The sequence below is a fragment of the Hemiscyllium ocellatum genome, chromosome 10 (assembly GCF_020745735.1).
Source record: "Hemiscyllium ocellatum isolate sHemOce1 chromosome 10, sHemOce1.pat.X.cur, whole genome shotgun sequence".
Taxonomy (NCBI): Eukaryota; Metazoa; Chordata; class Chondrichthyes; order Orectolobiformes; family Hemiscylliidae; genus Hemiscyllium; species Hemiscyllium ocellatum.
The window spans coordinates 103,387,183-103,412,436 of record NC_083410.1 but is presented as its reverse complement, the minus strand read 5'-3'; the positions used below and the strand labels follow the sequence as shown (position 1 = coordinate 103,412,436).

At 42.5% G+C, this 25,254-nt stretch overlaps 1 long non-coding RNA gene across 1 annotated transcript in view; it reads left to right on the top strand.

The window, feature by feature from the left end:
* LOC132819521 (uncharacterized) overlaps positions 1 to 23,437 on the top strand; it is a 35,966-nt gene extending 12,529 nt beyond the window's left edge. The window contains exons 3-4 of the long non-coding RNA XR_009645096.1: positions 11,702 to 11,786; positions 22,764 to 23,437. This is a non-coding gene — a long non-coding RNA (uncharacterized LOC132819521). The remainder of the gene's footprint in view (positions 1 to 11,701; positions 11,787 to 22,763) is intronic.
* Positions 23,438 to 25,254: the final 1,817 nt, after the last annotated feature.

The following is a 25,254-nucleotide window of genomic DNA, read 5'->3' as shown; positions in this document are numbered from 1 at the left end:
CAACCCCGGCAAATAATCACTTGGACATTTTCAAATTTGATTTCATTTTGTCATTATTTTTGAATATTTCTCTTAACCAACACTACTGGTTAAAGAAAATGACCGCTTGGCTGAATGCCAAGCATTAGTCAATTGGCTGAGTCTTTCTGCTTCTCGATTGGTGTAGGAAGGTAGTGTGTCACAAGTGTGGGTCTGTTGATTGACTAATGGCTACCAAATGGGGCAAGTCATGTGGCAAAACCATCAGATAACAACCCCAGTTAAGCAAGTGGAGGCAAGATGGAAATTGATAATATACCTGGGAACAGTAAAAAAAAACCAGGATGATGGAGAGTGAGAGAGAAAGAGGAGGGCAATGACACTCTTTGAAAGAGACAGGCATAGTGGGACTGAATGGCCTCCTTCTGTGCTGTCCTATTCCAAAACACATTCGGCTGGCCTGAGGAGCGTGGTAAATATGCAAACACGTGGGTACCTTTTAGATTCCTCAATTTCTTGCCTCTGAGAGTCTCAGAGCTGGAATTGACTGAGACAAGACTGCAGTCCAGTTTCCTGGATCAGGTGCCATTTGGCTGATTGGGGGTGGGCTCCCAGGAGGGTCCTGCAGAAAACAGCACCTCCCCCCTCCCCACCCACCAAACCTCAACACCTCCCCGCCTCCCCACACCAACTGGCCCTGAGTGAAGGCTCCATAAGGACCATGTTCCTCACGTCATTGCTTATTGTCTTCTAGAGATCACAGTGAGCCGATACAAAGAGGAGGGTGTTGCGTTCCAGTCTCAAAAAGGTTATGAAGGCAACCCAATCAGAAGGTCAGCCACCACCTAGTAATGTGCTGCGCAGAAAAGAAGATTAGCTTGACGTCTTTTTTTTCTCTCTAGCAGTAGACATGGGTGGTATTTCTGATGTGAGTGCTGTAGGCCATTGTTGAGCCTCATCCTGAAGTGTTATCCTTCTTATCAACAAAGTGACCAGCAAAGAAAGAAAAGGTTTCTTTGTTTTCAGAGAAAGATGGGTGGCCTCTGAAACTGAAAGTAATAAGTGGGTAATTTAGCAAATTGGTGAATTCCTGGACTGGGGCAGGTTTGTGCTGAACACCTTAACACATTCCTGGAATATTCCGGAACAGTTGCCTGTTTTGGTTGAGGCTGTTTAAAACGAGGTGGCATGGGTTTTCAAATCAAAGCAGGGAAAGTATTTGAACATAAGTTACAAAAAGGCAGTGTTTTTTAAAATAAAAATATTAGCGTTGATTCTCACAGGTGGAAGCAGTGACCTGCTGTCTGTGGTACAACTCCATGGGGACTGACTACTGTGCTGTATTCTGCTCAAGTGACCAAATCGAATGGTACTATTCAAATACCTAATATTCATTTGGATATAAAGAGGATCAGCTGGGGTCAACCATCTTGTTGACTAGTGCTCTTTCTCATTGGGAAGGGAATCCGATTTTCTTCTCGAATCTGATGTACATATGATTCCAGACCCACTGCACTGAGGTTGCCTTTTAAGCACCGTCTGAGAAGGCCTAGAGAGCCAATCAATTCAAAGAGAGCTAGGAATGAGGCAACAAATATCAGGTTTTCCAAGATGTCCACGTCTCAGACAAGAATAAAGCTCTGAAAACCCGGCACTTGGAAAGAGCAGCAAATATGTTAGTGTAAGTAGGGCCCCTGGTGAAGGCAGTGTCAGGTGCTAGACAATTCAGGATCAATGGGTCAACTTGACTCAGCTATTTTTGACGATAGTGTTGTCAGACCAAAGATTGTGAGTTCCAGAGAGAGAACAGAGCCCAGGCTGCTCTTGCTGCAATGCAGCAATGTTGGAAGTACCCTAATTTGTTTGTCACTCCAAGTTCATATGAACCTTAGAGGTTGCATGGCTCTGTTTGTGAATAAAAACTGAGGGTCAACTTGCCAACTTGATAACATCCCTCCTCCCTTCCTCAAAATAAATCATTAAAATATGAGCATTTACTGTTTTGCAATTGGTGGGATGCTGGGGATGTCAAATGACTGTCACATTTGTCCACTGAACAGAAGTTAGAACACTCTGAAAGTTTCTTTCTGTATAAAGGATTTTAAGATGTCCAAGTACACTAAAGGGTGGCGTGGTAGCTCAGTGGTTAGCACAGCTGCCTCACATCCCCAGTGACACAGGTTCGATTTCAGTCTCAGGTGGCTGTCTGAGTTAAGTTTGCACATTCTCCCTGTGTCTGTGTTGGCTTCCTCCCACACTCCAAAGGTGTGCAGTTAGCTGGATTGACCACAGTGTCCAGGAATGTACAGGCTAGGTGAATTAACCATGGGAAATGTAGGGTTTGGTGGGATGCTCTTTGGAGGATCAGTGCGGATTCGATGGACTGAATGGCCTGCACCCACACTGTGGGTGATTCTGTGATATTAAAGAAATAGGCAATTAGTGTCTCTGCCTGTCCCAACCAAATTCTGAAATATTTGTGAAGGAATAAAACTACCTGGTAGCTGACAATTTATTACAAGACTAGCTTACTATCACAGTCTGAATGAAATTCAGTTTTGCAATATCTATGTCCAACAATCATATGCTTGTTAGTGCAGTTCCCTGTTGAATGGTTTCTGGACTTGTAGTCTTAAATTCTGAGGAAAAGCTCCTCAAGACAGTTTCCTTCAATATTATCTTTTGGATCAACTGAAGGAGAAGTATCTTTGTTCTGTCCAAAGTTTCTGGTATGATCATAAAGCTAACACTTGTAGCCACATCAGTAATTGTAGGAAACGGGTGTTCACAGTTTATGCTGGGTGGGATAAGTCGATATTATGCTTACAGTTGAGAACAGCCAAACTTAATACTTTCCAAAAGTTTAAGCAGAGAACATATGCAGAAAGCAGTTACAAATCTCAGCTGCAACTGTTGGATTAATGTTTCTAATTATTACAGAGGAAAATGCAAATTTAGTTATTTTCATTTGTCCGAATCACTTTCAGGACTCGAACCATGTTACAGCCTTTTAAATCCTCACTGTTACATGGCACCAGAGTATGATGGTTGTTGACAGAAAAGTTCCTGTCCAAGTTACTGATACCTGAAAGATGATTGCGAAAATATCTGCCCTTGGCTTTCCACATTGATGCCAGAAGACAAAACACAAGGCGCAACAAGTTGTCCCGATAGAATGCCAGTATTCTTGTCAGTAAGTTCAGCTCAGTGACAAAACTGACAGGGCAAAGAGAGCAGCCTAATTTTCCTCTGTTTCCTCAACTCTGGCCAAGCCACTTTGGCAGGCAAAGCAATTCAACATTAGAGAGCAATTACAGCCAGTCAGAGAATTAATGGTATGTTTTCTTTTAGAATCTAATTCTTCACAAACCCCTTAACAGAATCCAGCAATCATATTAGATAAATTAAATCCATCTCTTCAAATGAATTGTCAACCAGAAATCAGCTAAGAGTCATTTTTTAATGGATCGGTTCCATGAATGCCATGAGTTTTCTCAAGGTGTTCATCAAACTCACCCCAATACCAATGTATGTACCATACCTACCTGGAAGGCGAATCAGAGTTAATGCAGGAGCATTGAAACATAGGAACGGGAGACAATTACCTAATGGTATCGCCACTGGACTGTTGACCCATGTAATATTCTGGTTAAAGCACAGCAGGTCAGGCAGTATCCAAGGAACAGGAAATTCAACGTTTCGGGCCAGAGCCCTTCATCAGGAATTTCCTGATGAAGGGCTTTGGCCCGAAACGTCGAATTTCCTGTTCCTTGGATGCTGCCTGACCTGCTGTGCTTTAACCAGCAACACATTTTCAGCTCTGATCTCCAGCATCTGCAGACCTCACTTTTTACCCCATGTAATATCCTGGGGACCTGGGCTTGAATTCCACCATGGCAGATGGTGGAATTTGAATTCAATCAATATTTGGAATGAAGAGTCTAATGATGGGCCATGTTTGTCAGGAAAACAACCCATCTGGTTCACTAATGCTCTGTAAGGAGGGAAACTGCCATCCTTACCTGTTCTGGCCTCCATGTGACTCCAGGCCCACAGCAATGTGGTTGACTCTTAACAGCCCTCTGGGCAATTAGGGATGGGCATTAAATGCTGCTGTCAAGTGATGTCCTCATCGTGTGAAGGAAAAAGAAATAGAACAGGAGTAGTCCATTTAGCCCCTCAAACTTGTTCTGCTAATTTCTAAGGAGAAATATCTTCAGCCAGAGAGTGGTGAATGTATGGAATTCATTGTCACAGAAGGTTATGGAGGCCAGATCATTGAGTATATTTAAGACTGAGATAGGTAGGTTCTTGATTGTCAAGAGTTATGGAGAGAATGAAGTTGTGATTGAATGGTGGAGTAAACTCGATGGGTTGAATGGACTCATTTCTGCTCCTATGTCTTCTGGTCAATGAGATCGTGGCTGATTTAAATTCCTTATGCATATTCCTGGCTTAGGTGCATATCCCTTAATATCTTTGCTTGACAAAAATTTGCCTTTTTCAGTGTTAAAATTAACAATCGATCCAGCATCCACTGCTGTTTGTGAAAGAAGGTTCCAACATCTTTGTGTGTAGCAAGCCAATAACAGAACTAGCCAGAGGTATTCTGCCTGATTTGTCCATCCATATCCTCCTGGAATTTGCTCCCACCCTTCTCAGTTTGTACTGTGGGCAGAATCTTCCCAACTCCCAAAAGGCATGAATATTGGGAGAATCAGTTGAGAATAGGCAAGGGGGGTAGCTTCCTCGCATCAAGAGTGAAAGGTCTCAATTTCCAACGAAGTATGAAATGGCAAGATGGATTCTTGCTCGTGAATGCTGAGAACACTCTTCTCATGCATCAACATCCTCAGTATTATGTCATCTCATCTCATTGATATGCTCTTCCCCATTCTCCCACTTACTGGACAGAATCTAGACGGTAACAATTCCCAACCAGAAAGTCAGAGTGCCCAGCACATGACTCCTAGAAATGAGCTTGACTTTTGGGAGAGCGAAGCTGAAAAGAGAGAGAGTTAGGAATGCAAAACTCCCAAGTTAAATAAGGGCGGAAACAGGAGACCTCTTCCCTGAGGCGGATATGCTTACAATGTTAATCATGACTTGGAGGTGCTGGTGTTGGACGGGGGTGGACAAATTTAAAAATCACACAACACCAGGTTCTCATCCAACAGGTTTATTTGGAAGCACTAGCTTTCGGAGTGCTGCTGTAACGACCTGATGAAGGAAATTGAGTGCTTCCAGATAAACAAAGTCGAAGTAACCACTGAACTATAGCTGGCAATAAAAAAAGGGGGTGGCATGGTGGCTCAGTGGTTAGCACTTCTGCCTCATGGTGCCAGAGACCTGGGTTTGATTCCAGTCCTGGGTGACTGTCTGTGCGGAGTTTGCACATTCTCTCTGTATCTGTGTGGGTTTTCCTCCGGGTACTCCAGTTTCCTCCCGCACTCGAAAGATGTGCAGGTCAGGTGAATTGGCCATGCTAAATTGCCCGTAGTGTTAGATGCATTAGTCAGAGGTAAATGCAGGGTAGGGGAATGGGTCAGGGTGGGGTTACTCTTCGGAGGGTCAGTTGGGCTGAAGGGCCTGTTTCCACACTGTAGGGAATCTAATCTAAAAACCTGTTGGACTATAATCTGATGCTGTGGCATGTTGATGATGTAGGTGTTGACTCTGCAACCATTGGAAGATGCAGGGGATTTGAAAAGAAAACTTCAATTGCTAACAGTAAGCAGAAGTTTCAAGAATTCCCAGTTCTTACACTTTCTTTTTAAAACAAACCAAATGATTATCCAGAGCTGAAAATGTGTTGCTGGAAAAGCGCAGCAGGTTAGGCAGCATCCAAGGAGCAGGAGAATCGATGTTTTGGGCATAAGAAGGGCTTATGCCCGAAACGTTGATTCTCCTGTTCCTTGGATGCTGCCTGACCTGTTGCGCTTTTCCAGCAACACATTTTCAGCTCTGATCTCCAGCATCTGCAGACCTCACTTTCTCCTCAAATGATTATCCACTCAATTGCTGATAAGTATCCAACTTCAGTTTTGGGGCCGTTGGTGAAATAGGCATCGAACAAAATTTGAGTTAAGAAGTTCAGTTTAAAAATTGGTTACTGTCCTCATTGTACATTTAACATCTTTAACAGGACTGATTATTCAAGATCAAGTGTAATTATTAGCAATCTCAATCTTTTGAAACTTTTGACCAAAATCGTGGTTTGATTATACCAATAAAATGCCTGGATTTCAGATTCTAAGAAAAACACCTTATTCGTCTCTGCCAAAATCATGACATCATAATTTTAATCAAAAGACGCTGATCCTAATACCAATCCTTGGAAAACGCTTCCCTCCAGGCTGGAATTCTACTCATCACGGATCACAGCTTTGTGAATCTTAGCTAGTTTTACATCAATATAATCTCTTTCTTTTTAAATGAATTAGTTTAAGTTTTTCTAAGAAATCTTATCCGGAGCACTTCAACAGACAGCCTTCCAAAATGACATCAAAAGTTTGAGTGGGGCGTTGGCTTAGTGGTTAGCACTGCTGCCTCACAGAACTAGGGACATGAGTTTAATTCCATCCTTGGGTGACTGTCTGTGTAGAGTTTGCATGTTTTCCCTGTTTCTGCTGAATGTTCTGGTTTTCTCCTGCAGTCCAAAGATGTGTGGGTTACGTAGATTGGCCATGATAAATGTGGGGTTATAGGTGATTGGGTGAGGTGCTCTTTGGTGGGTTGATGTACACTTGATGGGCTGAATGGCAGCTTCTGCATGGTAAGGATTCTATGCACAAGTAATCTTCATTGACCCTCCCATAAATGAATAATAAAATTATTAACAAAATAATTTGATCAAGTCTCCATTTACAGATCCATGCTGACTTTCATTCATTAACCCACACTCTTCAAAAAGCAATTGAACATTGTTCTGAATTATAAATTGGTACGAGGGGGGTGACATTGTGTTGAGATAGTTTCCTGATGCATACTCTTACTTATTTCACCTAGAGGAATCATGTTTTGCTGTGAATAGAGCACTTGGTGAATAATCCTGAGTGTGTTGACAGCTAAACTGGCAATTAATTTAGGATAGTCAGTGGAATTTGCAACACGGCTCTTCTGTGCTTGCTAAAGCAATGAAGGTTTATATGCAGGGAATTTTCCACTGCGAACAACAGGAATGTGTTCACTTGTGTGTGTTTTTAGAATTACATGGGATCATGAGATCCTATCATTTCCAGTTACATTCTCCATGGCAATGCCTTAGCCAATCAGACTTGAGTGGCTAACCTAATCAACCAAACTTTTCTCTTTTATTTTGAGCTGTTTTGCCATTTGAAATTTGGCATTCTTGCATGTGTCCAGATGAGAATAACTTGAAAATCTTCAGCATCATATCCGTAATTGCAATAATATTCAAATATTATTGTCTGTTCTGTGATCTATTTTATCCTATCCAGTGTCTCCACTACCTCTGCCTTTACTCCTAGCTTTGTAGGATCCTCCTCTGTAGGGGGACACTTGAAAGCATTTCCAATGCAATTGATGGTTGACTTGCACTCATGCAATCATCAAAAGAACTAAAATTGAGAGTCAGTGTTTACAAAGACAAGGCTTTCAGGCCACACCTGAAATACTGCATGCAGTTTTGGTCACTTTAATTGAGAAAGGATGTACTGGCATTGGAAGGGGTGCAGAGGAGATTCCTCAGGTTGATTCTGGAGTTTAGAGGGTTGGCTTATGAGGAGAGATTGGGTAGACTGGGACTATGCTCACTGGAATTTAAAGTGGCGTTGGAAAAGCACAACAGGTCAGGAAGCATCTGAGGAGCGGGAAAATTGACATTTCAGGCAAAACCCCTTCATTAGGATTCCTGATTAACAGCTTTTGCCTGAAACATCGATTTTCCTGCTCCTTAGATGCTGCCTGACCTGCTGTGCTTTTCCAGCACCACTCTCATCTTGACCCTGATCTCCAGCATCTGCAGCACTCACTTTCGCTTCACTAGAATTGAGAAGAATTAGGGGGGGAGTCTTACAGAAACATATAAAATTATGAAGGGCAAGGGGGTTGTTTCCACTGGCGGGTGAAACAAGAACGAGGGGGCATAGCTTCAGAATAAGGGAGGAGCAGATTTTTGGCACTGAATTGAGGAGGAACGTCTTCACCCAAAGGGTTGCGAATCTGTGGAATTCCCTGCCCAGGGAAGCAGTTGAGACTTCCTCGTTGAACGTTTTTAAGGCAAAGCTCAGTAGATCTTTGAACAGTGAAGGGTTATGGTGAGAGGATGGACAAGTAGAGCTTATTGAATGGCGGAGCAGGCTCAATGCACTGGAGGCCTACTCCTGCTCCTGGTTCTTCTGTTTTTCCAATGTGATCAATATTGGGTGGTTCTACAGCTTACAGGCTTTTACATTGGCTTTAAAAGGTATAGATAGACTTAAGAGTTAAGAATTTTACAAAATGAGAAATCACTTGTAATATAGAATGCCAATGTAAAATATCAACTAAATCAAACATAGTCATCTCACAAACATCTTTAAACAATCTTACCTTGTTTCCCTCTGAATAATTCTAGTGGCAGAGTATGGGAATGTTCCAAACCATATCTCACTAAAACAAAACCCTATGTCTGGAGTGTTCTTTCCTCAACTCCCATGTGCTTAAGATAAATTAACTCAAGATGAGCAATTTCTGCCACATTTCTGACTCATTTAATTACAACTCACATTTGTCTCATAGCTTGTTCATTAATCATTCTGGGAGAGGTAGCAAGGACAATAGTTGTTAGAATGGCTTTTAATTTTAATTTTAGAAATCAATGGCCTGTCCCAATATAAATCCAATGAACATGCTGGTTATCTGAGCCATGACTATGAGGTGGAAAGTTATGGGTTCAAGATCAACATCCTAAACTGACGTGGCATTGCAGTACAGCGGGAGTATAGATATTGTATTTCAGACGAGAGTTTTTAATTGGGGTCCTATTAGACTTCTTTTCAATAATTCTTGGTTGGAAGGTTATTTTGCTTCATTTATCTCTGTGAATTTATTGTCAGCGGTGGTTCAATTTGGGAATTAAACAGAAACAGTTGCAGTTTTATACTGCTTTGGTCAGCATTTTTCAGAATGGAGGAAGCCAAAAGAGGAAGATAGTCAAATTAATCCTACATTTCAAGCAGCAAAAATAGCAACGTCATCATTCACAGGTTGGAACGCGAGTGGAAATTCACCGCTGTTTGGATTTTATGGGGCCGGGGGGTGGGGAGGGTGGGGGTGGGGGGGGGTGGTGGGGACAGTCGCTGGAGCAATTGTTTGAGCTCGCAGCTATTGCAAACAATATGCAGTTGTCCTTACCAAGCCTTGAATTGTTAACTTGCAAAGAACAGTTCAGGGGCAATGAATGCAAATGGGGAAAAAAAAATCATCCATGCATGTCCAAATCCAAGACAGAATTAAGATCTTGAAAGAAAATTGGAGGATTGCTTGCTCAAAAGCTAAAGGAAAGATCCCTACGAACTTTATACCTGTAGGAATAGCTAACATTCTGATGAAAGGCAAAGTCAATTCCAGAAAGCTGTGGCACACATTTGGGTTGGTCCCAGGAAATCAAAATGAATTGAGATTTACCACATAAGGGAATTCTCTTGGTGCGGAAAACGCAAAACAAAATTGAGTCCAGACTATACACAGCTATAAAATATGGCATTAATTTAATATTGCTTATTCTGTCTTTACTGCACAATTAAGTTTGTTTCTGTTTAAACACATGAAATCTTATTTAAGCATTTGGAATTCTTTTTTGAATATTAATGGACTCCAACATGATTCAGTTCTACACCTCCTGGGGGTGCAGCTGTAATCTTGTATGTCTCGCTCTGTCCTTGTTTGCTATGATTTGCCTGCACTGCTGGCAAACAAAGCTTTTCACTCTACTTAGGTGCATGGGACTGCAATAAAGCAACTCAAATAGAAAGTACACCAGTGGCTGGGAATTGCTTTTCAATACATTCTGAAGTAACAAAATTGTCATAGAAATTATTTGTGTACTCGTATTAGTCAATTTAGAAATTTCTTGTGGTAGCTGTAGAAACTACTGAAATGGTGGCTCAGTGGTTAGCACTGCTGCCTCACAGCACCAGGGATCTGGGTTCAATTTCAGCCTTAGGTGACTGTGTGGAGTTTGCACATTCTACCCATGTCTACGTGATCTGGTTTCTTCCCACACTTCAACGATGTGCAGATTGGGAGGATTGGAGAAGCTAAAATTGCCCATAGTGTCTAGGGGTGCAGAGGCGAGGTGGATAGCCATGGGGGAATGCAAGAATAGGGTAGGGGAGTGGGTCTGGATGGGATTCTGAGTAGGGTTGGTGGGCTGAATGGCCTGTTTCCACACTGTAGGGATTCTATGAAATTAGAAGGCTTGGTAAAAATACTTAGAATGGAAATCTTCTCAGTTTTGAATGCTGTTAGAGGGATATAACAGATCAAAGTGAGAACAGGTAAATGTATATTGTGCAAGAATCCTTTGGAGATGGTAATGTAAAAGTTCCAAGTCTGAAGCATGGAAAACTAAATCTGTCTTGCTGCGACCCAAGGTAGACTGACCTAAAGGAGACTTTTATATTATGTAATGAATCTAAAAGGCATTTGCTTTGAATTCTGTCACACAAGGTTTCTGGTCTTTCTGATTTGCCTGCCAACTGACATTGACAACTATAACACCATTCAATGGATTCTGCAAATGTACTGTGACAAAAGATTTGTGGGCGGCACGGTGGCACAGTGGTTAGCATTGCTGCCTCACAGCGCCTGAGACCTGGGTTCAATTCCCGACTCAGGTGTGGAGTTTGCACATTCTCCCCGTGTCTGCGTGGGTTTCCTCCGGGTACTCCGGTTTCCTCCCACAGTCCAAAGATGTGCAGGTCAGGTGAATTGGCCACGCTAAATTGCCCGTAGTGTTAGGTAAGGGGTAAATGTAGGGGTATGGCTGGTTTGCACTTCGGCGGGTCGGTGTGGACTTGTTGGGCCGAAGGGCCTGTTTCCACACTGTAAGTAATCTAATCTAATCTAAATTATAATACATGGTCATCATTATTTGGGAACTTCTTTTCTAAAGTAGATGTAAATGGGTTTTTGGGTTTCCATTCTGTGAAAGTGACTTGCTTTTTTTAAAAAATTAGAAACTTATCTTTTTCCAGCAGTGAGTCAAAATAAAATCTTGAAGAAATGATATGGCTTAAGCCAAGTGGCTATTCAAGCTAGCGGGTGAGACAATTGCGGAAAAGTTTACTAAGTTAAGATGTTACGACACAGAGAAAGAACTCAAAGAAGCAGTCTCATTTCAGAAGAAATGATCTATACCAGCAGATAAGCTGTTCAGCACTTTCAAAGCAGTACATTTGTTTGGAAAATACCCTGACTGCATTTTCCTTCGAATTCAGTGATTAAAGTCAATGAGTTAGCCTATATCTGTGTTCCTGTTGAAACCATGGAGAATATTACATCTGGTGAATATGCAGAAAGTACCCGAAAGGAAATAATTGTAAACTCATCAGTTGAGTAAGAAGTTAGAGTGAAGATAGGAGTGACATTTCACTGGTGTTGAGTGTCAGCAAAGGATATTGCTGGGAAAAGGGTTGAATCTTTCTTTTTGCTGTTTAAAATATCTTTCCAAATTATCTTTTATATACCGATAACTCTTTATTTTTATTTTCCCAAGTGTAAAATGGGAAAACGGAGGACTGAGAAGATTTTAAAGAACAACAGAGGATTACTAAGAAGGAAATATGCAGACAAAAAATGAGGTATGAAGGTAAACTGGCCAAAAATATAAAGGAGGATAGTAAAAGCTTTTTTAGGTATGTGAAAAGCAAAAAAATGGTTAAGACTAAAATTGGGCCCATGAAGACAGAAACAGGGGAATATATTACGGGGAACAAAGAAACGGCAGAAGAATTGAATTGTTACTTCAGATCTGTGTTCACTGGCGAAGACACAAGCAATCTCCCTGAGGTAACAGTGACTGAAGGACCTGAACTTAAGGGAATTTATATTTGCCAGGAATTGGTGTTGGAGAGACTGTTAGGTCTGAAGGTTGACAAGTCTCCGGGCCTGATGGTCTACATCCCAGGGTACTGAAGGAGGTGGATTGAGAAATCATGGATGCATTGGTGATTATTTTCCAGAGTTTGATAGATTCGGGATCAGTTCCTGCGGATTGGAGGGTGGCTAATGTTATACCACTTTTTAAGAAAGGTGGGAGAGAGAAAGCAGGAACTTATAGACCAGTTAGCCTGACCTCAGTGGTGGGAAAGATGCTGGAGTCTAATATAAAGGATGAAATTATGATACATTTGAATGGTAGTAACAGGATAGTTCAGTCAGCATGGATTTATGAAGGGGAAATCATGCTTGACTAATCTTCTGAAATTATTTGAGGATGTAACTCTGAAGATGGACGAGAGAGATCCAGTAGATGTGGTGTACCTGGACTTTCAGAAAGCTTTTGATAAAGTCCCACATAGGAGGTTAGTGAGCAAAATTAGGGCGCATGATATTGGGGGCAAAGTACTTACTTGGATTGAAAGTTGATTGGCTGACAGGAAAAAAAGAGTACTGATAAACAGCTCCATTTCAAAATGGCAGACAGTAACCAGTGGGGTACCGCAGGGATCAGTGCTGGGACCACAGCTTTTTACAATATATGTTAATGATATAGAAGATGGTATTCGTAATAACATTAGCAAATTTGCTGATGATACTAAGCTGGGTGGTAGGGTGAAATGAGAGGAGGATGTTAGGAGATTACAGGCTGACCTGGTCAGGTTAGGTGTGTGGTCAGATGCATGGCAGATGCAGTTTAATGTGCATAAATGTATGGTTATTCACTTTGGTGGCAAGAATAGGAAGGCAGATTACTACCTCAATGGAATTAATTTAGGTAAAGGGGCAGTACAGAGATCTGGATGTTCTTGTACACCAGTCAATGAAGGTAAGCATGCAGGTACAGCAGGTAGTGAAGAAGGCTAATAGCATGCTGGCCTTCATAACAAGAGGGATTGAGTATAGAATTGAAGAGGTTCTTCTGCAGCTGTACAGGGCCCTGGTGAGACCACACCTGGAGTACTGTGTGCAGTTCTGGTCTCCAAATTTGAGGAAAGACATTCTGGCTAGTGCAGTGTAGTTCACGAGGTCAATTCCTGGAATGGCAGGACTGTCTTACACTGAAAGACTGGAGCGACTGGGCTTGTATACCCTTGAGTTGAGAAGACTGAGAGGGGATCTGATTGAGACATATAAGATTATTAAAGGATTGGACACTCTGGAAGCAGGAAACATGTTTTTGCTGATGGGTGAGTGCCGAACCAGAGGACACAGCTTAAAAATATGGGGTAGAGCATTTAGGGCAGAGATGAGGAGAAACTTCTTCACCCAGAGAATGGTGGTTTTGTGGAATGCTCTGCCCCAGAGGACAGTGGAGGCCCAGTCTCTGCATTCATTTAAGGAAGAGTTGGATAGAGGCCTCAAGGATAGTGGAATCAAGGGTTATGGAGATAAGGCAGGATACTGATTAAGCATGATCAGCCATGATCATATTGAATGGTGGTGCAGGCTCAAAGGGCAAAATGGCCTACTCCTGCAACTATTGTCTATTGTCTATTGTCTAATAAACTTGGTTTTTTTCAGGAGTACATTGGCACTCCCATGTTCACTGACTGACCATGTGAGTAATCAAATTACAAGAAATATGGTTGATCAAGCCAAGTTTCACTCTGAGTTCTGATTTGTCCAGTAATGCCTGCAGTTAGGATTAGAGCATTCTGAAGAGCTAATGTTAGGGAATAAACCTTAATACATGTGAAAAAAGTTTAATCTACTTTTGGAAAAAGGTTATAGTTTACTTCACACGCAAAGCATTGTCCTCAATTGGCATTATTTGTATTAATGCAGGAGCCACACAACATTTCCAGAAATAAATCGAACGATGACCAGTTAATCGTATTTTTGTCAGGCCCAGAGAAAAACTCTGCAGCTGCTGGAAATCTGTAACCAAAACAGAAAACACCGAGAAACCTCTACAGTTCAGGCAGCAAAGTTGATCAAAGTGAAACAAAGTCAATGTTTCAGTTCAATGACCTACCATCTGAATTTTTGGTGACATTGTTAAGGATAGCAATGGAAGGCACAATAAACTTGTACCAGAATTTAGGAGAAATAACATACTCATCTGCAAACAATGGTTCATTTTCAACATCTTGACCACAATACTTTACTTACTTTACTTTACCACGATACCACAATACAGTACTTACTTTAGCCCCTCATCTGAAGGACAGGACCTCTGACAAAGCAGTCCTCCCTCAACACTGCATACACACATCATCCTGATGTGGGACCCAAATACACAATCCTCTAACCCAGATGCCCAGTGCTAAACAGTTGATGAATGATCAGTGATTCATGTTAGTGAATTAGGTAACATTATGCCAATAATTATCAGGGACTAATAGGAGATGCTACCTAACGTGATTGAAGGCTATGAAGTTACAGAGAATAATTAGCTCGCACAACATTCTGGTCCAAGATATTTTCTTGCCAAGAGCCTGAAAACTGATAACTACTGAAAACACTCTTGAAAATCCCCAGAGAGAGTATGCCACAACACTACTCTAGTGTCACCAAAGATATTTGGCACCATTCCCCTTTTCAGTTGCGGTCTGCCATTGACGGACACATCCAGAGGACCTTCATTTTACATTCTAAGGTAAAGAGTGCAACATTGCAATGTGGTTAATGCAGCCTTCTCCAGTGTATTGACCTTTCCCTTGATGCTGACTCAGTTCCCAGCACATAGATCTCCTTCCACCCGTGGTGTTCTGTCTCAGTTTCACAGGGAATCATTTCCCAGGGATGTTTAACTGCTGACCCTCTCTGTCTGTCAAAGTCTGCAATTAGTGGTAATTGTTTCAATCCTTGGGTAGTGTATGCTGGATGTCAATGTGGCTGGAATTTCCCCAGGAACAGCATTTTTTTTAAAAAATCGTTAATTCCGCAATTATATTCCAAGCAAGAACACACATACTGACAATTGGTTTAAACAACTTGGTAAAAGATAACTTTTGATGGGTGTAATTTTCACCTTGTCTGGCAGAGCAGATTGTATGTCTATTGTAAACATCCGAGAATTTCATCCCATTAAAATGGAAATCAAAGGACTGGAGGTCTTTAAAGGGCGAACATCCAGTTTACCAGCTTACCCCCTGGACTGAAAGTGAAATTATATTCCAGATTACTTTTACTGCGGGTTAGTATTTTTACTGAAGTCTAGAATCAATAGAAAGCAATAAAAGGCTGAGTTGCTTATATATTCCTTTATGGAATCGTCATTGACATTAGTGGTGAAGGAAAACCTTTATGCATGTTATTTTCTGGTTAATGGTCATTAAATGTTTGTGAGCTTTGGGATGAATATCACCAGCTATTCCTGTAAATGGACCTTACCTCCCACACAGATCTGGATCAAAAGTACCTTTCTCCATCCAGTTTTCAATTGGGCAATATATGACTCAGAGATCAGCAATTGCACCCTTGTTCTATCTAATATCTATTGAAATCTTACACATGCTTCTTTATAGATTTTCCAGTCTTGTGGTTGGTTTGATGTGAACTGATTTAGTTTTGCATGTAGTTATATATCATTAACAGCACAAAAACAGCCCATTCAGCCATTAAGTGCATTCGCAATAATTACCTGAATTCATTCCTACTATCAGCTAAGAAGTCACTTTGTTGGATTTAGTGATGCCACAGTTATGGGCCATGGTATCTGACTGTTACTTGAGTGGAAATCTGGGAGAAAGTGAGGACTGCAGATGCTGTAGAAGTCAGAGTCAATAAAGGGTGATGCTGGAAAAGCACAGCAGGTTGGGCAGCATCCGAGGAGCAGGAGAGTCAACGTTTCGGGCAAAATCCTTTCATCGATTCCAGCCTCGGGTGATTGTCTGTGTGGAGTTTGCATATTCTCCCCGTGTCTGTGAGGCTTTCCTCCGGGTGTTCCGGCTTTCTCCCACAATCCAAAGTTGTACAGGTCAGGTGGATTGGCCATTATAAATTGCCCATAGTGCTCTGGGGTGTGTAGGTTTAGTCAGGGGTAAATGTAGAGTAAGAGGGTAAGGGAATTGGTCTGGGTGGGTTACTCTTCGGATAGCCCGTGAGGACTTGTTGGGCCAAATGGCCTGTTTCCACACTGTAGGTATTCTATGAATTCTAATCAGGAAATGCCAACTCTCCTGCTCATTGGATGCTGCCTGACCTGCTGTGCTTTTCCTCTTTGACTCCCACAGAAATACCTACTCTGATTCTATCTTATCAAAAACCTCTTCTTAATGTTAAAACCCTTTATTAAGTCACCCCCACAGTTAGCTGGATGGCAGGTTGGTAGTGCAGAGTGTCGCTAAAAGCATGGCTTTAATTCCTGCGTCAACTTGAAGTACTCTTCTTCTCAAACATTTCCCTCCTCTGAGGCATAGTGACCCTCAGCTGAAACCATCACCAACCATCTCCCTCTCTCTCTCTCTAATAAGAGAACATCCCCATAGTCCATTAAGACTCTGGTCACCACCTAGAACATAAAGAAACTGGATCACAATGTAAAAGGAAATCCATTAATGTTCAACCATGTTGAAAATAAGTACAATACAAACTCTGCTGAAACATCCATTTTCAGACTGACTGATCCCAAGGTGGTGGTTTGACAATTTCAGTTGCTCTAATTCTGAGGCACAGATCAGGAAACCATTTTGACGTCTACTTCATGCGTCATGTTCAGACTTTAGATCCAACGGCCTCTAAATGTTTAAAACAACATTCAGCGTGATGGTGGAGGAAGCAATGTGCAACTGGATCTAATAACTTGCAACAGTAAAAACCTTAAGATAAACATATAGCTTGTGGACCAAAGGGATAAAACACATAGTCTATACGGATTATAAAAAGAGATGCTGGAGATCTGAAAAAAAAACAACAGCAAGGACTAGAGAAACTCAACAGGTTTGGCAGCATCTGTGGAGGAAGAAACCTGGTTAACATTTTGAGTCCTACTGGACAGCTACATGAATAGGAAAGGTTTACAGGGATATGAGGCAAATGTATGTGAATGGAGCTAGTTCAGTTTATGAACCTGGTCAGCATGGACGAGTTAGATGAAGGGTGTGTTTCCATGCTGCGTGCTTCTATGTGAATAAGAATGATCATGTCCCCTTAGATAAAAAAAATCACACAACACAAGGTTATAGTCCAACAGGTTTATTTGGAAGCACTAACTTTCAGAGCCCTGCTCCTTCATCAGGTGGTTGTGGAGAATAAGATCGTACAACACAGAATTTATAGGCGGGGAGATGAGGACCCGTGGGCACAGCCTTAGAATATAGAGGGGGACATTTCTTCAGCCAGAGAATGGTGGGCCTGTGGAATTCATTGCCATGGAGTGCAATGGAGGCTGGGATGTTAAATGTCTTCGGGGCAGAGATTGATAAATCCTTGATCTCTCGAGGAATTAAGGGATATAGGGAGAGTGCGGGTAAGTGGAGTTGAAATGCCCATCAGCCATGGTTAATTGCTGGAGAGGACTCGATGGGCCGAATCGCCTTACTTCCACTCCTATGTCTTATGGTCTTATAGCAAAACATTTGCAATGTGATGTAACTGAAATTATATATTGAAAAAGACCCGCATTGTTTGTTTAATCACTCCTCTTTTAGAACGGGCATGTTAGTTTCAGTTCTTCCATATGTAAATCCCAGAACTTTCTTAAAGTTACATTCTCAAGGGAACTTTAACAATAGGTGCCATGTCGGCCCAGATAATGCATCGAAGTTGTGAGCTTCCCTATGTGAGGCTGTCTGTGCTTCCATGTTCAGACTGACTCTAATCTAAAAAAGGGATTTACAGAATCTTACATGGATTCATGCAGTTTTTGATCAAAATAAAAAGTAATTCTGCAAGTACAAATTCACCCCACAAACATGTGTGTGTGTGTGTGTGTGTGTGTGTGTGTGTGTGTGTGTGTGTGTGAGAGAGGGAAGGGGTAGGAGAGTGAGAGCATGTGTGTATGTGTATGTGTGTGAGTGTGAGTGTAAAGAGATATAAGTCTGTGAGAGGGTGCATGTGTGAGTGTGGGAGTATATGTGTGAGTGTATGAGACGGAGTGTGTGTGTGTGTGTGTGTGTGTGTGTGTGTGTGTGTGTGTGTGTGTGTGTGTGTGTGTGTGTGTGTGTGTGTGTGTGTGTAGTGCAATGGGGGTCATCTGTAGTTTGACAGGAACCAAAGGTCCCGATTGAGGCCATCCCCATTTGGCTATCAGCCTCTGCTCGGCCACTTTGCGTTGTTACCTATTCCAAAGTCCACCTTTGAGGATGGTCATCCGAAGGTCCGAGGTCCACTGAAGTGTTCTCCAATTGGGAGGGAACAATCCTGTCTGTTGGTTATTATGTGGTGTCTATTCATCTGTTGTCATAGCGTCTGCTTGGTCTCACCAATGTACCATGCCTCAAGGGATCCTTGCCTGCAGAGTATGACACAGACAACATTGGCCAAGTCACCTGAGTACCTACGTGTAATGGTGGTATCCATGTCAACACTCTGACACATCTCGCAGCATCCTCTGTGGCAAGCTAGTGTGATGTTGTCCTGAAAGCTGGTCAGACACACAAACACTCCTATAGACAGACCGACCTACACACACACACACACACACACACACACACACACACACACACACACACACACACACACACACACACACACACACACACACACTCCTACAGACCCATCCACTCACACAGACCCTCTCTTATACACAAGTTCTCTCTCATACGCTCACGCATACATCCCACACTCACACGCGCACCCTCTCACAGACTTATACTTTTTTACACTCACATTCATGCATGAACATACGTACACTCTCTCACAGAAACCCAAGCCCCCTCCCACACACCCATGTGGTAGATAGCAATGGGTCTGGGTGTTTGTTCAATTGCAAATATCCTTATAATGCTTCAATTCGTGTTTCACAATTAGTGAAGGATTTCTCCCACTGTGTATTTGAATCTTTGCCATTTTTACCTTTAAAAATAAGCACAGTAGCAAATAAATCAAGATAATTTGGCTCATGGAAATTCTTTCCTGCAGTGCAGTACTTCTCTTTGCCATATGGCATGTGAGAAGTGGACAGCATTAATCTTATTCTTTCACTCATGGTGTATCCTGTGTTTTATCCTTCTCAGCACTCCCCTGGTTTGCCAACATCCGTAATGACTACTGTCCCAGCATCTTACGTCTGAGCAGCCTTGCTCCTGTAAAACACCTTCCTTACCTCGTTGCTCTTTATTGAGTCGTGAAACTTCTTCCAAACACCTTTCAACAACTCCCAGTAATGGACCCTGAGTTCACATCATCTGTAACGTATTGCCATGAAGCTTGACTCTGGAATATGCTTTGTGGGCTGCTCTCCCAGACCACAGACATCTTCCACTTTCTCCATTACGCAGTCTAAAGGATCTGGTCATGAAACAGGCTTTAAGAATGTGCCACTGATCTTTTCCGTAAAGTTTTGCGTGCTCCACAGCTAGGTCCACAAACTTTCATTATTTATATTGGTTGAGCGGCTCATTAACTGCTCGAGAAGTGTTAAAGGACTATTGTTAAGTGTTAGTCTCGATTCAATAGGGGCACATTAACTGCTGACTCAGAAGGTCATGGGATCAAGGTCCATTCCATTTGAATTTGGACTGAAACTACAATGCACGCCTGAGGAAGTGCCACATTGTCTGAGATGCTGTCTTTTCAGATTCTAAGTTGTGATCCCTTACAGATGAAGATTGGGATAGCGCTATGCGAGGAAAGATCAGGGATGTTCTTCCTAAGTGACGGCCAATATTAATTCCTCAGCCCACACCAGTTTAACAGAACCTAATCATTTATCACCCCTTTATTGGTCACAGTATTGAGTACAGGAGTTGGGAGGTCGTGTTGGGGCTGTACAGGACAATGTAAGATCACTGTTGGAATATTGCGTGCAATTCTGGTCTCCTTCCTATCGGAAAGATGTTGTGAAACTTGAAAGGTTTCAGAAAAGATTTACAAGGATTTTGTCAGGGTTGGAGGATTTGAGCTATAGGGAGAGGTTGAATAGGCTTGGGCGATTTTCCCTGGAACATCGGAGGCTGAGGGGTGACCTTATAGAAGTTTATAAAATCATGAGGGGCATGGAAAGGATAAATAGACAAGTCTTTTCACTGGAGTGGAAGATTCCAGAACTAGAGGGCAAAGACTTAAGGTGAGAGGGGAAAGATATAAAAGAATCCTAGGGGGCAACTTTTTCACGCAGAGGGTGGTAGGTCTATGGAATGAGCTGCCAGAGGATGTGGTGGAGGCTGGTACAATTGCAACATTTAAAAGACATTTGATGGGTATATGGATAGGAAGGGTTTGGAGGGATATGGGCCGGGTGCTGGCAGGTGGGACTAGATTGGATTGGGATATCTGGTCGGCATGGACGGGTTGGACCGAAGGGTCTGTTTCTAAGACTTTATGACACGGTCAGTGGGACCTCACTGCTTGTAACTTGGATATTGTTTGCTGTTCTTACTATGGTAATTACACTGTTAGAAAACAAAAATGACTCACTCTAAATTGGAGCACTGACAGTGCACAGAAGTGAGTGTGAATACAAATATTCTTTTGCTGCCTAATTCCATTAATGCTTTCACATTAAACCGAAAAACCATGAATAAAGTGCTGTTGTCCACGGTAGGAACTTGCTCTCTGTGAGATAAAAGGAATTCAGTTTTAAGGGCCCAGTTAGTACTGAATGGACCTTGTGACACCTTCTCACATTTGAATGATCAATCAAGATTTAAATTGTCACGATCAAAACTCGTGCCTGCTGAAGGTGTACTCTGGAGAGGAACCAGGCTCTCGGCCAGCAGCCAAGAGATGGAATGACCATGAGGATTCCCTGATTCCCTGATTACCTTCAGCAGGAGACCTTCAGAAATCCTGGAGAGCTGAGTGAGAGAACTGTGAGGATCTCCTTTATGTTGCATGTTCTAACATAAAGAAAAACACCTTGTATCAGGAGAGGGCTGTTGGTTGTTGAGAAGTACTCCTCTGTCCTCTGCTCATCCCCTTTCCCCTTAAGCCCCCTCTCATGAGAAGGCACAAACCCCTATTCTCCCAGCCCCCGTTGAAACATGTCAATCTTTCTCACCGATGATGTCCCACACTGGACCCCCGGGCTGGGGTGGGGGAGTGGTCACTACTGTAGCCCCAGCCTTTAGGTCTGGCGTTACTAACTTCAGCAACAGGGGAAGCTGCCGGGTTATTGGACAATTTTGTGGTCTCCCTCACCTTCATTGACTATTGATTTCTCTGCTGTAAAACCCTGCCTTTCAGCTCAGTCTAAAAACAAGATCCCAGCCTTTATTTGTACCGACTTATACTCTGAAATTCAAAGTAAGGTTGAATCACTTGCGGCATTATCAGGAACAACACTTAAAATCCTTCCAGTCCTGCTAAGAACCTACTGTCAAACAAGTGTTACAAAGCCATAAATTGCTGGAGAAACTCAGCAGGTCTAGTAGCATCTGTGGAGAGAGAAAGAAGAATTAGTGTTTCAAGTCTAGTGACCCATCTTCAGTGAAGTGTTGATTGCTGTAATCATGAAGTCCCAGACTCAATTCGATGTTGTTTTTGAAATCATTATTAGTTCATTTCCAAATATATATTTGGGAATATGCCTGTTGTTAAATCTGTTTTATTATTCAAGAAAATTTTTAACCCAAAAACGGAAATATTTTCAATAGCTCTGAACACTGACGTTCTTAATATCAAACAGCGACATGTTTGAGACCTGCATCTACAGACTTAGCTCATTTCATTACAAACGGGGCCAGCTGTATGAATACTGTGGCTGACCACACAGTGTAAGAATTCTGAGGCAAGTAAGTTGCCTCTGATCTCCCGAACTCCTGAAATCCTGAGTGTCATGGAGTAGTCTCCACTTACCTGGACGAATGCAGCTCCAACAATGATCAAAAGTTTCAACACAAAGCAGTGCACTCGGTCAGCACTCTATCCACCAATTGTAAACTTCACTTCTCCACCGCTGCAGTAGCAGCAACATGTGACATCCATTGGATGTGACATACACTACAGCAACATGTGACATACACTACAGCAACATGTGACATACACTACAGCAACTCGCCAAGGCTCCTTCAACTGCATCTCTCAAACCCACAATCTGTACCACACACAAAGGCATGGGACTGTGGGTGAATGGGAACACCATCACCTGCAAGTCTCTCACTGTCTTGACTTGGAAATGTATTGTCCCTTCTTCACTGTCACTGATTAAAATCCTGGAACTCCCTCCCTAATGCCAATTGTGGGTCTACCGGGAGCAAATCGACTGCAGCGGTTCAGGTAAGCAGATCACCACCGTCTTCTCAAGGACAACTCAGGACCAGCAACAAATATTGACTACTGGTGACCACACTACATGAGCATCCCAAGAAAATGGATGACTTTTAAATGGATGTGATTGTTTAGTCTGTGAGAATGTAACTTTAAACCTCCTGAGATTACATACAGCTCGAAAAAAGACATGTCAGAGTGTCGACACGGGTACCATAATTACAAGTGGGGACAGCACCCACCATGTACGCGGGCAGGTGCTCACATGACTCGGCCAACGTTGTCTATCTTTTACACTGCAGGCAAGGATGCCCTGAGGCAGGGTGCATTGGTGAGACCAAACAGAGGCTACAGCAACGCATGACTGGACACCACGCAACAATCAACAGACAGGAGTGTTCCCTCCCAGCCAGAGAACACTTCGGCAGTCCTGGACATACAATCTTGGACCTTTGGGTGACCATCCTCTAGGGCGGACTTCAGGACAGGTACCAACGCAAAGTGGCCAAGCAGAGGCTGATAGCCAAATGGGGGAGGGCCTCAACCGGGACCTTGAGTTCATGTCACACTACAGGTGACCCCACTACACACACACACACACACACACACGTTTGTGTGGTGAATTTGTACTTGCAGAATTACATTTTATTTTTCTCAAAAACTACATGAATTCATGTAAGATTCTGTAAATTCCTTTTTAGATTAGAATCAGTCAGAACATTGGGGCACAGACAGCCTCACACAGGGCACCTTACACCTTCGATGAATTATCTGGGCTGACATGGCACCTATTGTTAAAGTTCACTTGAGAATGTAACTTTAAGGAAGTTCTGGGATTTACATATGAAAGAACTGAAACCAGCATGGTCATTCTAAAAGATGAGAGACTTCACAAACAATCCAGGTCTTTTTCAATATATAATTTTTTGTTACATTACACTGTATACTTTTAGTATAAGTTCTGCATCATGGTCCTGTTTCACAACCACCTGATGATCGAGCAGTGCTCCGAAAGCTAGTGCTTCCAAATAAACCTGTTGGACTATAACCTGGCATTGTGTGATTTTTAACTTTGTACACCCCAGTCCAACACCACCACCTCTAAATCAAAAATATTGTTGACATTGTTTAGACATGAAATTGCCATTTTTGTGCACGTGTATGAGTGCTTGTAAGTGTGCATCTGAGTGTATGCATTTGTGTGCCTGTGTATGTATATGCATTTATATATGTGGAGTGTGTGTATGCATGCAAGTGTATTGTATGAATGTGTGTGTGAGTGCATGAGTGTGTGTCTGCTTGTGCATGTGTATATGTGGAGTGCATGTGTGCAAGTGTGTGTGAGGGGGTGTCTGTGTGTATGCTTCAGAGTGTATCTGTATGCATGTGGGTGTGTGTATGCATATGAGAGTGTGTGTGCATGTGAGAGTGCATGTGTGCATTCACGTAAGGGTGTGTGTGTGTGTGTGCATGTGAGGGTGTGTGCATGCATGTGTTTGTGTGCATGTGTATGTGAGTGAGTGTGCGTGTGTGCATGTGTGAGTGTTTGTGTGTGTGTGAGTGAATGTGTGTGTGGGTGTTTGTGTGTGTGAGTATATATATATATATATATATATATACACACACATGTATGCATGCATCCATGTGCACCATTTCAACAGTCAGCTCTCCAGACAACTGCACTGAGGCAATCGAAGAGCATTCTGCTCTGGGAAACTCAAGCTCACCAGAGTCACTATGTGAGTTGAGAAAAGATGTGAGTGAGTTTTCAGCAATAGGAAATGGCATGCTTGCTCAAATATCTTCAGATCCTCTTTTAAGAAGACCCAGGGATTCCCAGGCACAAAAACGTATATGTCATGCGTGACAAGTTTATTTAAATTTTCACCCTTTGAAAGGGCCATCTCAGCTCTCATTTATGACTTTTAGCGCATTCCTTTCATACTTTCGTGTGGAGTGTGAGTCCTTGAATGACTGAAGTTCAATTTGGATTGTGTACATAACTTTGTGCTGATTCTTTGTTTGCTCAGCGATGCTTCTGGCTTTCACTCGGGCTCCGGCTTTCACCTGCAGCCTTCCTTTTTTTGTTGTTGAGGGGCAACCCTTCTCCAGTGAGACCTTCTGTGTTAAAATTGAGGAGCAGAGTTAGGGGATCATGGCAGTCAGGGTAAGAAGCTCAACTGATACTCCTGCTTCCCACAAGCGATGTGTTCCAAAATTTTTTTGTTGATCCTGTCCCGGGGAAGGCACTAGATGCAGTCAGCGACTTCGGTGGCCAAAGGCATTTACCTGCGTTAGATTGTGAGACATTTGACTGAGAGGGGTACAGGCCTTTTCAGGGTGACAGTGTGTTGTCCTGTGTTCTGCTTAGCCTTTCCTTGTGCGGGTTATTCACTCAAAAGCATTGCACACAGGAATGAGGTCAGAACCTCAGCGGGAGTGTCATTCTGTGAGGCAATTGCTACATAAGTGCTCCTCCTGCCACGGAAAGATTTGCATTTATGTAGCACCCTTTTTGAGCCCTTGGTGGCGTCTCATACAAAGGGCTTCTGTGGTGTGATGGCTGCTGCAGAGTAAGAAACATAGCTGGCAAACTGTGCACAGCAAACTCCCACAAACAGTGAGATGATGATGACCAAGGAATAAATCAGACGGAGAGTGATCTGAACTCAAAACACCAGCTTGCTGTCTCTCCATGGATGCTGCCTGACTCACTGGGATCTCCAGCATTTTTTTGTTTTCATTACTTACCAATAGATCAACGAGGTCTCACTGTTAACATTCATCTTTAGT